The following is a 15,910-nucleotide window of genomic DNA, read 5'->3' as shown; positions in this document are numbered from 1 at the left end:
GGTAGTGTTCCTGATGGAAAACCTTTTTATAGTATGTTTGAATGACTTTTTAGCGCCGTTTTAATTTATGCTTTTGCCTTTTAAGTAGTGTCTTTTTTCAAGACTTCGTACCTTTTAGCAAAGCATTCCTGGCCTTCCTTTGGCCTTTGTGAGATGTCTTTGTCCCCTTTGTGGATCTTTGTAGAGTGTCGGTACTTTGTTGTCCGACCTTTTTTGATCACTTCTGGTTTTGTCCACTTTCTGCTTGGTCGAGGTGGTCCTTTGGGGCTAACTTGTCCGAAAACTTTTTAGTGTTCTTTGGTAGAACCTTTTTAGTTGGTCTGAATAATTTTGATAGCCTTGTCGATTCTTCTTTAGCTTTCGTTGGTCCGACTTCTCTTGTCGGTCCAAGTTGTAGCTTTCGTTGGTCCAACTTCTTCCTGTCGGTCCAAGCTGTAGCTTTTGTTGGTCCGACTTCTTCTTGTCGGTCCAAGCTGTAGCTTTTGTTGGTCCGACTTCTCTTGTCGGTCCAAGTTGTAGCTTTCGTTGGTCCGACTTCTTCCTGTCAGTCCAAGCTGTAGCTTTAATTGGCTCGGGCTGACTTCTTCATGTCGGCCTCTTCTAAGTTATTTCTTAGTAATCCTCTTTCTTGGACCTTTGTCAGGTCTCTTTCAGGGATTACTTTTATAACTTGTTTGTAGGAGGCCGACTTCTTTACGTCGTTCTCTTCTAAGTTATTTTTGTAATCCTCTTTCTTGGACCTTTGTCAGCTCTCTTTCAGAGATTACTTTAATAACTTGTCTGTTGTAGGAGGTCAACTTCTTTACGTCGTCCTCTTCTAAGTTATTTTTGTAATCCTCTTTCTTGGACCTTTGTCAGGTCTCTTTCAGGGATTACTTTAATAACTTGTCTGTTGTAGGAGGTCAACTTCTTTACGTCGTCCTCTTCTAAGTTATTTTTGTAATCCTCTTTCTTGGACCTTTATCAGATCTCTTTCAGGGATTACTATGTAGGAGACCGACTTCTTTATGTCGATCTCTTCTAAGTTATTTTTTAATCCTCTTTTTTGGACCTTTGTCAGATCTCTTTCAGGGATTACTTTTATAACTTGTTTTTCATAGGAGACCGACTTTGTTAGGTCGATCTCTTCTAAGTTATAGCAATTCCTCTTTTATAGGGTTGGTCAGACCTCTTTCCAGGGATTTGCTGATAACTTGGGTTGACTTGGTCCGACTTCTCAACGTCGACCAGTCTTTAAGTTATTATTTTAGCAATCCATAAGACCTCGTCAGGTTCTTTTTTCGGATCACTTTCGATAACTTCTTGCATTATTCTGTGTTCATATTTGCCGATTTGTAGAAGGTGATTTCTGTTTTAGTCGACCTTTGGATGAATTGCGTTTTCATCTTTATTGGTCTTCTATCGTGATCGTGCAGTGAATCTATTTTTCACTTTCTGCCGATCTGTTGCTTTATAATCGGGCGATGAACTCTGCTTTCACTTTTTTGCCAACCTTGTCGAAATCGGGCGATGAATTCTGGTTTCATCTTTGCCGACTTTTATCGTGATCGGGCGGTGAATTTGGTTTTCACCCCGCCGACCTTGTCGTGATCCGGCAGTAAAATTTGTGTTTCAGATTAATACGTCTTGGTATAGTAGTGAATTTTGTTTTCACTTTGTCAACCTTTGTCGAAATCAAATGATGAATTCGGTTTTCATCGTGGTCGGGCGGTAAAGTTGGTTTTCACCTTGCCGACTTGTCGCTTTGTAATCGGATGATGAGTTTGGTTTTCATCTTGCCGACTTTGTTGTGATCGGGTGGTGAATTTGGTGTTTCACCTTGCCGACCTGCCGTAGTCGGGTGTCTTGGTAGGAAACCTTTTAGGGAATCTGCAATCTTTTAAACAATAAAATGAAGATAAGAGTGTGTACATGTTAGTACTTACCTTTCTATGTCGGGCAATCTTTTTGGATCTCGGCTTGGCGCCCGTTTTAGGTATGCCATGACCTTGGTAGCTCTTGCCCCTCGAGGTTGGACACTTTGTAGCAACCTTTCCCAATTCTTCTGAACAATTCGGTATGGTCCTTTCCAGTTGGCTGCTAGCTTCTCTTCTCCTGACCAACCTATTCTGATGTCATTTTGGATTAGAATGAGATCGTTGTTGCTGGATTTCCTTCTGATTGTATCTTGAGGCCATTTGACGTTTTAACGCCTCTTCCTTGATCCGAGCTCTTTCTCGGGTTTCTGGAAGTAGGTCGAGTTCTTCCTTTTGAAGTTGGGAGTTGGCCTCTTCACTGTAGTGGATCACTCTGGGCGATCCTTTTTTGACCTCCACTGGGATCATTGCCTCCATTTCGTAAGCTAATCGGAAGGGTGATTCCTTTGTAGTGGAGTATGGAGTTGTCCGATATGCCCATGGGACTTGTGGGAGCTCTTCTGGTGGGGCTATAGGGAAGTTGGCATGCTTTTGATGTAAAGTTTTGACTTTGTATTTGGGTTTTTGCTCTAAAGAACTTTGGTTCTTTCTGCAAAAAGTTTGCATCTTTAATCGTTTGTTGTGACTTTTCATTCGCCTTTGAGAAGAATGTGTGCTTTACTTAGGGTTTGGTTGCTGTTCCTGTTTCTTTTCATCGTTGCTTGACTCCTTTTGTACAAAAGTTCTAGCTTTTGTTTTGACCTTTTGTTTGAGAGGTGTTCAGACTATTTGGGTATAGATTGTCGACTTCTTTTTTCTGTGTTCTTGCCCTATTGTTGCCTCCAAAGGGTGCCCCTGGACTTTCGTGTGAGTCCTGGGGTTTCCCTTTTACTGCCACGTCTGTCACTTGATGTTCTGCTATTATTGTCTGAGTTGTTTCTTTATTTGACCGAGTTGTTTGGTAGTAATCCCATAGTCGACCTATGTCTTTGAGATGTCTACTAAGATCCCAGACAGCATGTCTGATTAGCTGGATTTCATTGTTTTAATGCGTGTTACTGTGGCTGACCTTGAGTACATCCCTTATACCGCCTTCGAGATTGACTCGTTGTGGTCTTGTAATGTAGCCTGGATGAGGCTTCTGTTATTGCCCCCTGGTTTGGTGTTGGCTAGTTTTGAAAATGCATCAGCTCGGGCATTCTGCTCCCGAGGTATGTGTCGGACCTCATATCCCCGAATTGTCCGAGCTGTTGGTGCTGGCTGGTTTTGAAAGTGCATCAGCTCGGGCATTCTATGTATCGGACTTCATTTTCCCCGATTTGTCCGAGCTGTTTTCTGTTTTTGTCCAGGGTCCCCCGAATTATTCGAGATGTTCTCTGGTTTTGTCCAGGGTGCCCCGAATTATCCGAGCTGTCTTCTGTAGGATTCTTTCAGCTAAGTTTGTTTTCTGTAGGATGCCTTTTATGGGCTGGTTGGTCCAAACTCTGATAGTGTGAGCTTGAAAGTATGGGTGGAGTCGTTGAGAGGTGAGTACGAGGGCGTAGGCGAACTTTTTCTATCTTTTGATAGTTTAGTTCGGCCCCTTGTAGAGCTTTGCTGATGAAGTAGATGGGTTGTTGCCTACTTTCGTCTTCTCTGACTAGTGCTGAGGCTATTGCCCGACTTCCCACTACGAGGTATAATATGAGTTCTTCACTTTCCCGGGGTCTGGTGAGAATGGGTGGTTGCCCCAAGAATAGGAGAAATCTCGGAAGGCTTGTTCGCATTCCGTTGTCCTTTTCAAACCTCTCTCCCTTCCTTAATATACCTCTTTGAGGTGTCTTTTGCAAGATGATTTGGAGATCGAACCTCCTACGAATCCTCCATTTATCATATGAACACATCTCTTAGGGGGGTGAGGTAGACGTTCAACTTGTCCGACCTCTTTGGTGTGAGGTGGATGTTCCACTTGTCCGACCTCTTCGGTGTGTGGTGGACCTTCAACTCGCCCGACCTCTTTGGTGTGAGGTGGACCTTCAACTCGTCCGACCTCTTTGTTGTGAGGTGGACCATCAACTCGTCCGACCTCTTCGTTGTGAGATGGACCTTCAACTCGTCCGACCTCTTTGGTGTGAGGTGGACTTCAACTCGTCCGACCTCTTTGTTGTGAGGTGAACCTTCAACTCGTCCGACCTCTTTGTTGTGAGGTGAACCTTCAACTCGTCCGACCTCTTTGGTGTGAGGTGGACCTTTAACTCGTCTAACCTCTTTGGTGTGAGGTGGACCTTCAACTCGTCTGACCTCTTTGTTGTGAGGTGGACCATCAACTCGTCCGACCTCTTTGTTGTGAGATGGACCTTCAACTCGTCCGACCTCTTTGGTGTGAGGTGGACCTTCAACTCGTCCGACCTCTTTGTTGTGAGGTGAACCTTCAACTCGTCCGACCTCTTTAGTGTGAAGTGGACCTTTAACTCGTCTGACCTCTTTGGTGTGAGATGGACCTTCAACTCGTCCGACCTCTTTGTTGTGAGGTGAACCTTTAACTTGTCCGACCTCTTTGTTGTGAGATGGACCTTCAACTCGCCCGACCTCTTTGTTGTGAGGTGGACCTTCAACTCGTCCGACCTCTTTGTTTTTGATTGGGCGAGATAGTGGGATCTTCTCAGTGTTTCATATTTCTCGGTAAACCTCCACAAGAGTCACCCAAAGAGGGGTGTAATTACGGTATTTTCTAGGCTTCCCGGGTTGATCTTATTTTTTCTTGGGCTCTTTATCCTTGTCCTGTGGTGGGTTAGGAGAATTTAGTTTCTGAGCTCTCTCCTAGTCGAGAGTTCTCCTCCATGTTGATGTATTTCTCTGCCCGTTCCTGTACCTCGTTTAGAGATGTTGGGTGCTTCTTGGATATTGAGTGGCTAAAAGGTCCTCCTCGTAGGCCATTGATGAGACCCATGATATCTGCTTCTGTTGGCAGACCTTGTATGTCCAGGCACGCTTTGTTGAATCTTTCCATGTAGTTGCGAAGACTTTCCCGATCTCCTTGCTTGATTCCTAATAGACTGGGGTGTTCTTAGCCTTATCTTTTTGTATGGAGAATAACGGATTGCATCTGAGGCCTCCGTGAGATACATCCTGCTTCTGAAATTGCTAAGATGATGGCTTCGATCTGATGTGCCATCGTACGGGGTCATGTTGGGAGCTTTGAAGTCCTTTGGGACTTTAGCTTTCATGATCTCTTTGGTGAATGGGTCTTGATCTTTGTGGGGGCTGTCTTCGTGACCAGATCGAGTTGTTTTGACCTTGAGATCTGCTTCGAGTTTTAGGAGCTTGTCCTTTAGCTCGCGGCATCGCCTTACCTCTCTTTGTAGATCCTTGCCAACTTCTTGTTGATGCTGGCTTTCTTTTTCAAGTTGCTTTAGGCAATCTTGAAGCGCTTATATTACTCCCGGATGTGATGAGTTTTTGTCTCCGTTAGATTTCGGAGTATCTTTTGTTGTAGCGTCCGCATTTTTGTGCGGCGTTCTGTCCTCTAGATCTGAATCGTGGTTGTTGTCATGGTCGTCCGCCATGGTGATGGGATGACTTCCAGGTTCCCCGGCAACGGCGCCAATGTTCCGAGGGTTACCTGAAACTGTAGGTCGATCTCGGATGAGATCTTCTATGCTGGTCGGAGCTGTTGTGTCCGACTTGTTGATGGTGGCCAGAGCCGCTGCGTCCGACTTATTGGACTAGCTGCACTGCTGATCCTTGGTCACTGGAGGGTGGGGGGTACCTGCAAGAGACTCCGATGCTTAAGTTAGCATGGGTATTAAACAGGTTTTTAGTAGAATCAGAGTATGAGTTGTACCTGGGTGCTCCAGTGTATTTATAGTAGTTGTAGAGTGACCTTTCTGGAGATAAGATAGTTATCTTATCTTATCTTATCTTATCTTATCTTTGAATGAGGTCAGCTTATCTTCAACGGAACCGCCTTTCTCTCTGTAGGCTTAGGCTGCCTTTGGATTGGGCTGTGTTCCTTCGTTTTGGGCCTTCTTGGGCCTCTGTGGCATTTTGTCCGAGCTCTTTGAAAAGAGGTCGGTCGGCTTGTCACTAAACATCCCGGGTCGAACAGCTTGACCCAAGGTATGAACACTTTCTGAAGCCCGCGTCTGTGAATTGGGTGCCATTGTCTGTAGTGATGGAGTATGGAGCCCTAAACCTTGTGACAATATTCCTATATAGGAATTTCCGGCTCCTTTGAGCAGTGGCGTTGGCTAAGGGCTCTGCCTTGATCCACTTTGTGAAATAGTCTACCCCGACTATGAGGAATTTAACTTCTCCCGATCCCTGGGGAAAGGGTCCGAGAAGATCGAGTCTCCATTTTGCAAATGGCCAAGGTGATGTTACGCTGATGAGCTCTTCTGGCGGGGCGATGTGAAAGTTGGCATGTTTCTGGCATGGTGGGCATGTCCTTACAAACTCTGTAGCTTCCTTTTGTAGAGTTATCCAATAAAATCCCGCCTGGAGTACTTTTTTGGTGAGAGCTTGTGCTCTGAGATGATTACCACAAATGCCACTGTGTACTTCCTCTAAAACTTCCCTTGTATTGGAGGTCGGTACACATTTTAGTAGTGGTATTGAAATCCCTCTTTTATATAGGGTGTTGTTTATGATGGTGTAGTACTGGGCCTCCCGTTTTAACCTCTTTGCCTTCTTCTCATTTGTGGGGAGTGTTTCTATTTTGAGGTAATTAATTATGGGGGTCATCCATCCTTGATCCTGACTTGTTATGGCTAGGACTTTTTCCTCTTCCGAGATTGATGGATTCTGCAGCATTTCCTGGATGAGGCTTCTATTATTGCCCCCTGGCTTGGTGCTGGCTAGTTTTGAGAGTGCATTAGCTCGGACATTTTGTTCGCGGGGTATGTGGCAGATCTTATATTCCCCGAGTTGTCCGAGCTGTTCCTTGGTTTTATCCAAATACTTTTTCATGGTGGGATCTTTGGCTTGATAGCTCCTTGTTATTTGTGAGGTGACTACTTGTGAATCGTTGAAGATGTTGAGTTTTTGAGCTCCAACCTCCTTAGCCAGCTTCAAACCAGCTAGTAACGCTCCATATTCCGCCTGGTTGTTTGAGGCCGGGAACCCAAATTTGAGGGAAATCTCAACTTGGGTTCCTTGGTTGCTTTCTATTATCACACCTGCGCCGCTTCCAGTCTTATTTGAAGACCCATCCACGTAGAGATTCCATTCTGTGGGGGTTTCCAAGGTATCTGTGAATTCTGTAATGAAGTCGGCCAAGTATTGTGATTTGATGGCTGTTCGAGCTTCATATTGGAGGTTAAACTCGGATAACTCGACTGCCCATTGTAAAATTCTGCCTGCTAGATCTGTTTTCTGCAGTATCCCTTTTATGGGCTGGTCGGTCCGAACCTTAATGGTGTGAGCCTGGAAGTACGGGCGAAGTCGTCGAGATGTCAGGATGAGAGTGTAGGCGAACTTTTCTATTTTTTGGTAGTTCAGCTCGGATCCCTGCAGCACTTTACTAATGAAGTATATAGGTTGTTGCCTTTTGTCGTCCTCTCGAACCAGTGCTGAGGCTACTGCCTAACTTCCTACCGCAAGGTATAATACGAGTGGTTCTTCCTCTCGTGGTCGAGTTAGGATAGGTGGTCGTCCCAGAAAATTTTTGAAATCCTGGAAGGCTTGCTCGCATTCCATTGTCCATTCGAACTTCTTTCCTTTCCTTAAAGTGGCATAGAAGGGAAAAGATCTTATTGCTGATCCCGCTAAGAATCTGGATAAGGCCGCTAATCTCCCGTTGAGTTGTTGTACCTCTCTGACACAAGTTGGGCTCTTCATATTGAGTATGGCCTGGCATTTGTCCAGATTTGCTTCAATTCATCTTTGTATGAGCATGAAACCTAAGAATTTGCCCGCTTCTGCTGCAAAGGTGCATTTTGCGGGATTGAGTCGCATGTCATGCTTCCTTATAGTGTCGAATACTTGATCCAGGTCGGACGGTAATGTCTCTTCGCTTTGTGTCTTTATTAACATGTCGTCCACGTAGACTTCCATGATTTTTCCGATATGATCTGAAAAGACTTTATTCATTAGCCTTTGATACGTAGCTCCTTCATTCTTGAGGCCGAAAGGCATCACAATGTAGCAGTAATTTGCTTTTGGCGTCAAAAATGAGGTCTTTTCTTGATCTGGTGGATACATGGGGATTTGGTTGTATCTGGAATATGCATCCATAAATGAGAGGTATCTATATCCGGATGAAGCATCTACCAGAGCATCGATACTTGGGAGTGGGTAAGAATCTTTTGGGCAGGCTTTGTTGAGATCGGTGTAGTGGGTGCACATTCGCCATTTCCCATTTGATTTTTTCACCAAGACGATGTTAGCTAGCCATAGTGGGTACTTGACTTCTCTTATGAATCCTGCCTCCAGTAGTGCTTGTACCTGTTCTTCCATAGCTTGGGATCGTTCTGGCCTAAGTTTTCTTCGTCTCTGCTGTACCGGCCGAGATCCTGGATAGACCGCCAACTTGTGACTCATTAGCTTGGGGTCTATGCCTGGCATGTCTTCAGCTTTCTATGCGAAGAGATCGACATTATCTCATAAGAACTGTACTAGTAATTCGTTTGCGTCTCCCTTTAGGATCGTGCCAATATTAGTTGTTTTGTCCGAGGTATCTCCGATCTAAACTTTCTTTATCTCTCCTTCGGGCTGTGGACGGAGTTCTTCTCGTCTCTGAACTCCACCAAGCTCAATTGTATGGAACTCTTCTCCTCTGCCTCTGAGGTTTAGACTTTCGTTATAACAGTGGCGTGCCATCTTTTGATCTGCTTTTATTGTAGATATCCCTTCTGTAGTTGGGAATTTCATGCATAGATGTGGAGTTGAGACTATTGCGCCGAGTTGATTTAGTGTTGTCCAACCTATTAGGGCATTGTAGGCTGAACTCAAGTCGACCACAATGTGGTCTATCTTGAGTGTTCTGGATTGGTTCCCTTTTCCGAAGGTTGTATGTAGTGACACGTATCCCAGCGGTTGTACTGGGGTATCTCCCAATCCGAACAGGCTGTTAGGGTATGCTCTAAGCTTCTTTTCTTCTAAGCCGAGCTTGTCGAAGGCAGTTTTGAATAAGATGTCGGCGGATCTCCCTTGATCTATTAATGTGCGGTGGAGATTGGCATTTGCCAGTATGATGGTGATGACCATGGGGTCGTCGTGTCCTGAGATGATACCGAATGCATCTTCTTTGGTGAATGTGATTGCAGGGATGTCGGGAGCTTCCTCCTTTCCTTCGACATAATATACTTCTTTGAGATATCTTTTGCGGGATGATTTGGAGATTCCTCCTCCTGCAAATCCTCCATGTATCATATGGACATGTCTTTCTGGCGTACAAGGTGATCGCTCGATTCGTCCGACATCTTCATCCCTTCTTCTCTTTCTTTGATCATCATCCCGGGTGGCCAGAAACCGATCTAGTTTTCCTTCTCTTACTAATTTTTCTATGATGTTTTTTAAGTCAAAGCATTCGTTGGTGGAATGCCCTCGGACTCGGTGATATTCACAGTATTCGAGCTGGGGGTATCTTTTCCGTATGGTAGATTTCTTTGTAGACATCTACCAGGGATACCCTAAGAGGGGTGTAATTATGATATTTTTTATTTTTCTCCCCTTGTCGATCTTCCTTCTTTTTGGATTCTTTATCTTTGTCTCGGTAGGAGAATTCGAATTTTGAGATTTCTCCCAACCGAGAGTTTTCTTCCATGTTGATATATTTTTTCGCTCGCTCCTGCACCTCATCCAGAGATGTGGGATATTTCTTCGATATAGATTGGCTGAAAGGTCCCTCTCGTAGGCCATTGATGAGGCCCATGATGGCGGCCTCTGTTGGCAAGCTTTGTATGTCTAGGCATGTTTTGTTGAATCTCTCCATGTAGTTGCGAAGACTTTCCCGATCTCCTTGCCTGATTCCTAGTAGATTGGGGGCGTGCTTGGCCTTGTCTTTTTGGATGGAGAATCTGGCCAGGAATTTTTTGGCTAGGTCGTCAAAGCTTGAGATGGACTTAGGAGGTAAGTTGTCGAACCATCTAATTGCTGTCTTCGTGAGGGTCGTTGGAAAAGCTTTGCAGCGGATAGCGTCCGAGGCGTCGGTGAGGTACATTCTGCTTCTGAAGTTACTGAGGTGATGGTTGGGATCTGTAGTGCCATCATACAGAGTCATATCCGGGAGTTTGAAGTCCTTAGGAATTTTAGTTTTCATGATGTCCCTAGTGAATGGATCTTGATCTTTGCGTGAATTGTCCTCAGGGGTGGTCCGGGTAGCCTTTGCTTTGAGATCGACTTCGAGTTGTAGGATTTTATCTTCTAGCTCTCGACACCGCCTTACCTCTCTTTGTAGATCCTTGCCAACTTCTCGTTGATGCTGGCTTTCTTTTTCAAGTTGCTTTTAAACGATTTTGAAGTGCTTCTATTACTCCTGGATTTAATGAGTTTTTGTCTCCGTTAGATTCTGGAGTATCTTTTGGTGTAGCGTCCGTGTTTTTGTGCGGTGTTCGGTCTTCTAGATCTGAATCGTGGTCGTTGTCATGGTCGTCTGCCATGGGGATGGGATGACTTCCAGGTTCCCCGGCAATGGTGCCAATGTTCTGAGGGTTACCTGAAACTGTAGGCCGATCTCGGATGAGATCTTCTGTACTGGTCGGAGATGACGTGTCCGGCTGGCTAGTGGTGGTCGGAGCGGTTGTGTCTGACTTATCAGACTGGCTGCACTTCTGATCCTTGGTCACCGGAGGGTCGGGGGTACCTGCAAGAGACTCCGATGCTTAAGTTAGCACGGGTATTAAGCAGGTTTATTGTAGAATCAGAGTATGAGTTATACCTGGGTGCTCCAGTATATTTATAGTGGTTGTAGAGTGACCTTTCTAGATAAGATAAGTTAGTTATCTTATCTTATCTTTATCTTTGAGTTGAGGTCAGCTTATCTTCAAGGGAACCGCCCTTATCTCTATAGGCTTGGACGGCCTGTGGATTTGGGTCGTGTTCCTCTATTTAGGCCCTTTATTGGGCTTTCCTGTCGATTTGGCTGACCTCTTTGAGAAGAGGTCGGATAGCCTGACCTGAAGAGGTCGGTCGCTTTGTCACTGAACATCTCGGGTCGGATAGCTCGGCCCAGGGTGTGAACAGTTACTATCTCTGATCTCTGATTGTGCCCTTTGATTTGAAGCATTTGGAATAATGAGCTGTTTGATTCTGAGAAAGGTTGCATTTTTGGTGATTTCCATTTGGCATGCTTTGATGTATGATGGTTCTTCACTGCTGCCTCCAAAGGGTGCCCCTGGACTTTGGTGTGAGTCCTGGGGTTTCCCTTTTACTACTGAGTCTGCTACTTGCTGTTTAATTTTGCTATCCGAGTTATTACCTAATTTTTTCGGGCTGTCTTGGTAGTAATCCAATTTTTTCTTTTTTCTTGTTGTAGGACTAGTTGACCTCAAGTCTTCTCATAAAAATATTGTCGAGACATCCTCCCAAGTCCCTAATGGCATGGCCGACTGGGTGGATTCTATGGTTCTTCTGTGTATTTCGCTGGTTGATTCTGAATTTTGTGAGCAGCTTAGAAAGTTTCATAGGGTTTGTAGTAATAGCAGTGATGAAAGGAATTATGAGCTTGTATCTCCTACTTCTGAAGAGAGAGTTTGCTTTTCTACTCGGGTTGTTGGAGACCGTCCCCTTTTCTATGTGTATGACTTCTTTTTTAGTCAGATGAACATTACTCTTCCTTTCACTCCTTTTGAGACCAACCTGTTGTGGTCTTGTAATGTAGCTCCATCCCAACTCCACCCCAACTCCTGGGGCTTTATAAAAATCTTTCAATTGCTGTATCGTGAACTAGGTGTCCATCCTTCCCAATCCCTCTTCTTTTATCTCTTTGTTTTAACAAAACTCAGAGTAGTTAAGAAGAAGGCCGCCTGGGTTTCTTTTCGAGCTTCTCAGGGAAAGAATGTTTTTTCCATGTATGACGAATCTTTCCGTGATTTTAAGAACTACTTTTTCAAGGTCCGAGCTGTTGAAGGAGCTCGGCCCTTTTTCCTGGATGAGAATGATGAACCTACCTTTCCGTTAGAGTGGCAAAAGAATGTTGTTGTGTCGAGGTATTCGTGAGAGATGTTGGACGAGGTCGAGCAGGCCTTTGTGAATGTGTTGGAGGAGAATTGGGGGCAACCTCCTTATCTTGACACTAAGAGGCTTCTTGGGGACCCCTCGCTTCTCCGAACAGAGCTGGGTAGTGGCCGACTTCTTTTTTCTATCTGTTTTTGCTTCTTTTCTGATTTGTCTTCTTTTCTGATTTGTAACTTGGCTTTGTTGGTCTTCTGTTTGTTTCAGAGATAGCCAAGACTTCAGATTCCATGAAGGCCTTTAAGAAGGCCAAGAAGGCTACCGCAGCTCAGCTTGCTTCGTCCAAGGCTGCTGGCGAGGGATCTTCCCAGGTTCCTCCTAAGAAACCGGTCTCAGTTGCTTCAGGACCGGGAAGGATAATCCCTACACCCTCCAACTCATTTAGTTGATCCTCCTCAATCTTCTGCTGCTACCTCTTCTCAAGCTATAGGTCCTCCTTTAAAGAAACAGAAGATTGTCGAGCCTTTCGATCTTGATGCCCCTGATTTTGATGCTGTTGGGTTCGTTGATAATCAAATCGCTCCTTATGGCCGACTTCCAATGGATGATGTGTCCATTCTTCATCACCTGGATTTCATCACCAGGAGTAGCGTGAAGATGGCACATATGGGTGCAGCGCTCTTGCGAACTGCTCAGAGTATCCCAATTCATGCTACAAAAGCTTTCATGGAGGAGGCTAAGTCTGAGTTTGATAGGATTAAAGGGTTGAAGGAGGAGCTCGAAGTGAGGGTGGCAAAGCTGGAAAAAGAGTTGGAGGGCGAGAAAACTCGGGCTACTGCCGCTGTGGCTGTGGCAAATCTGGCTGAGGAAACGGCTCAGAAACATAAGGATAGCTATGTCCGGACTTATAGGGAGATGGTGGAGTTCCGGGAGAGGTGGGAATCTGCTCGGTCTAATTATGCCGAGCTCCAAGGTCATCTTGTGGGCAGTGTGACTGCTGCTTATGAGAATCTGAAATCTCAGGTTCGAGTTCTTGCTCCCGAGCTTGACCTGTCTCTCTTCAGCTTAGATAATATTGTTGAAGATGGAAAAATTGTCCTTGCCCCTGATGATGATGACGATGATATAGATCCTCTCCCTGTGTCTTCGGATAAGGCTCCCATTGTCCCGACTTCTTCCACTACTACTACTGCTGAGGTCAGTCAGCCTGAGTCCACCCCTGATGCTCAGATTGTTGATGCTGTCCCTATCTCGACTTGTCCTCCTTTGCCTCAAGATGCTGCTCCCGATGAGAACCAGGATTCTTGATAAATTTTCTTTGATATTTTGTATAGCCCGGTCTGTGGGCTTTTGGACTCTTATTTTGTAACTTTGTGGTCTAGATTTGGATATCTTGGTTGCTTTTCCTAGCAACCTTATTTAGAAAAACAAAGTAACTTTTTGAGCTCTTTGGAGGTCGACTGTTGAGTGGCCTTTTGAGCTTTTTATCATAGTAGCTTTTGCTTTATTTTCTGGATCTGTTTGTTTGCTGCTTTGGCATTTCTTGGGATCTTTAGAGCGTTGGAGTCTTGCTGTCCGACCTCTTTTGATTGCCTTTGTATTTTCACATTCGCAGCTTGATTCTTTTGAGGTCATGGCTTTCTGGGTCTCACTCGAAGTCCCTTATAGTGCATGCCTTCTGTCGGCCGAATTCTTTATCTTAGTCTCGATCGAAGTTATTTTTGAAGTTATAGCTTTCTGTAGCTTTGTCGAGCTGATTTTGTTGTGTCGGCCTCTTCTGAGTTATTTCTAGCAATCCATTTTTGGGTCTTTTGTCAGATCTCTTTTTTATGGATTACTTTTACTTTGTTGGGATGACTTCACCATGTCGGTCCCTTCTAAGTTATTTTTAGTAATCCTCTTTTTGGATCTTTGTCATGTTTCTTTTAGGGATTACTTTTATAACTTTTTGTTCTGGGCCGACTTCATCATGTCGGGCCCTTCTAAGTTATTTTAGTAATCCTCTTTTTGGACCTTTGTCGGGTCTTTTTTAGGGATTACTTTTATAACTTTTTGTTCTGGGCCGACTTCATCATGTCGGGCCCTTCTAAGTTATTTTAGTAATCCTCTTTTTGGACCTTTGTCGGGTCTCTAATGAGCGGATAATTTATACGCTTTTTGGCATTGTTTTTACATAGTTTTCAGTATAATTTAGTTAGTTTTTAATATATTTTTATTAGTTTTTAAATAAAATTCACATTTCTGGACTTTAATATGATTTTGTGTGTTTTTCTGTGATTTCAGGTAATTTCTGGCTGAAATTGAGGGACCTGAGCAAAAATCTGATTTAGGCTGAAAAAGGACTGCAGATGTTGTTGGATTTTGACCTCTCTGCACTCAAAGTGGAATTTCTGGAGCTACAGAACTCTAAATGGTGCACTCTCAATTGCGTTGGAAAGTAGACATCCAGAGCTTTCCAGAAATATATAATAGTCCATACTTTGCCCTAGTTTAGATGACGCAAACTGGCGTTCAACGCCAGTTCCATGCTACATTCTGGAGTTAAACGCCAGAAACAGGTTGCAAAGTGGAGTTAAACGCCAGAAACAGGTTACAAACTGGCGTTCAACTCCAAAAGAAGCCTCTACACATGTAAAGCTCAATGCTCAGTCCAAGCACACACCAAGTGGGTCCCAGAAGTGGATTTTTGCATCAATTACTCATTTCTGTAAACCCTAGTAACTAGTTTAGTATAAGTAGGACTTTTTACTATTGTATTTACATCTCTGGACGTTTAGTTCTTAGATTAGGGGGGCTGGCCATTCGGCCATGCCTGAACCTTCATCACTTATGTATTTTCAACGGTAGAGTTTCTACACACCATAGATTAAGGTGTGGAGCTCTGCTGTTCCTCAAAGATTAATGCAAAGTACTACTATTTTTCTATTCAATTCAACTTATTCCGCTTCTAAGATATTCATTCGCACTTCAATATGATGGATGTAATGATTGTGACAGTCATCATCATTCTTAACTTATGAACGCGTGCCTGACAACCACTTCCGTTCTACCTTAGATTGAATGGATATCTCTTGGATATCTAATACAGGGAACCGAGTCCGAGTTATTAGTGTCTTCATGGTATAAGTTAGAACCCATGGATGGCCATTCCTGAGATCCGAAAAGTCTAAACCTTGTTTGTGGTATTCCGAGTAGGATCTGAGAAGGGATGGCTGTGACGAGCTTCAAACTCGCAAGTGCTGGGCATAGTGACAGACGCAAAAGGATAGTAAATCCTATTCCAATATGATCGAGAACCGATAGATGATTAGCCATACAGTGACAGCGCATTGGACCATTTTTATAGAGAGGATGGGATGTAGCCATTGACAACGGTGATGCCCTACATAAAGCTTGCCATGGAAAGGAGTAGGAATGATTGGATGAAGACGGCAGGAAAGCAGAGGTTCGGAGGAATGAAAGCATCTCTGCACACTTATCTAAAATTCTCACCAATAAATTACATAAGTATCTCTATCCTAGTTATATTTTATATTTTAGTTAGCTTTGAATTATCAAATCTCCATAATTATCTGAATCCGCCTGACTGAGATTTACAAGGTGACCATAGCTTGCTTCAGACCAACAATCTCCGTGGGATCGACCCTTACTCACGTAAGGTTTATTACTTGGACGACCCAGTACACTTGCTGGTTAGTTGTACGAAGTTGTGAAACAGAATTAAGAACATGAACGTGCGTATTGAGTTTTTAGCGCGGTTACCAAGGAAGGTGTTCCGAGGGTTACCTGAAACTGGAGGTCGATCTCGGATGAGATCTTCTGTACTGGTCGGAGATGGCGTGTCTGGCCGGCTGGTGGCAGTCGGAGCTGTTGTGTCCGACTTGTTGGACTTGCTGCACTGCTGATCCTTGGCCACCGGAGGG

This window comes from Arachis ipaensis, chromosome B4, assembly GCF_059453495.1.
Source record: "Arachis ipaensis isolate K30076 ecotype BB chromosome B4, ASM5945349v1, whole genome shotgun sequence".
Lineage (NCBI taxonomy): Eukaryota > Viridiplantae > Streptophyta > Magnoliopsida > Fabales > Fabaceae > Arachis > Arachis ipaensis.
This window is presented reverse-complemented; position numbering follows the sequence as displayed.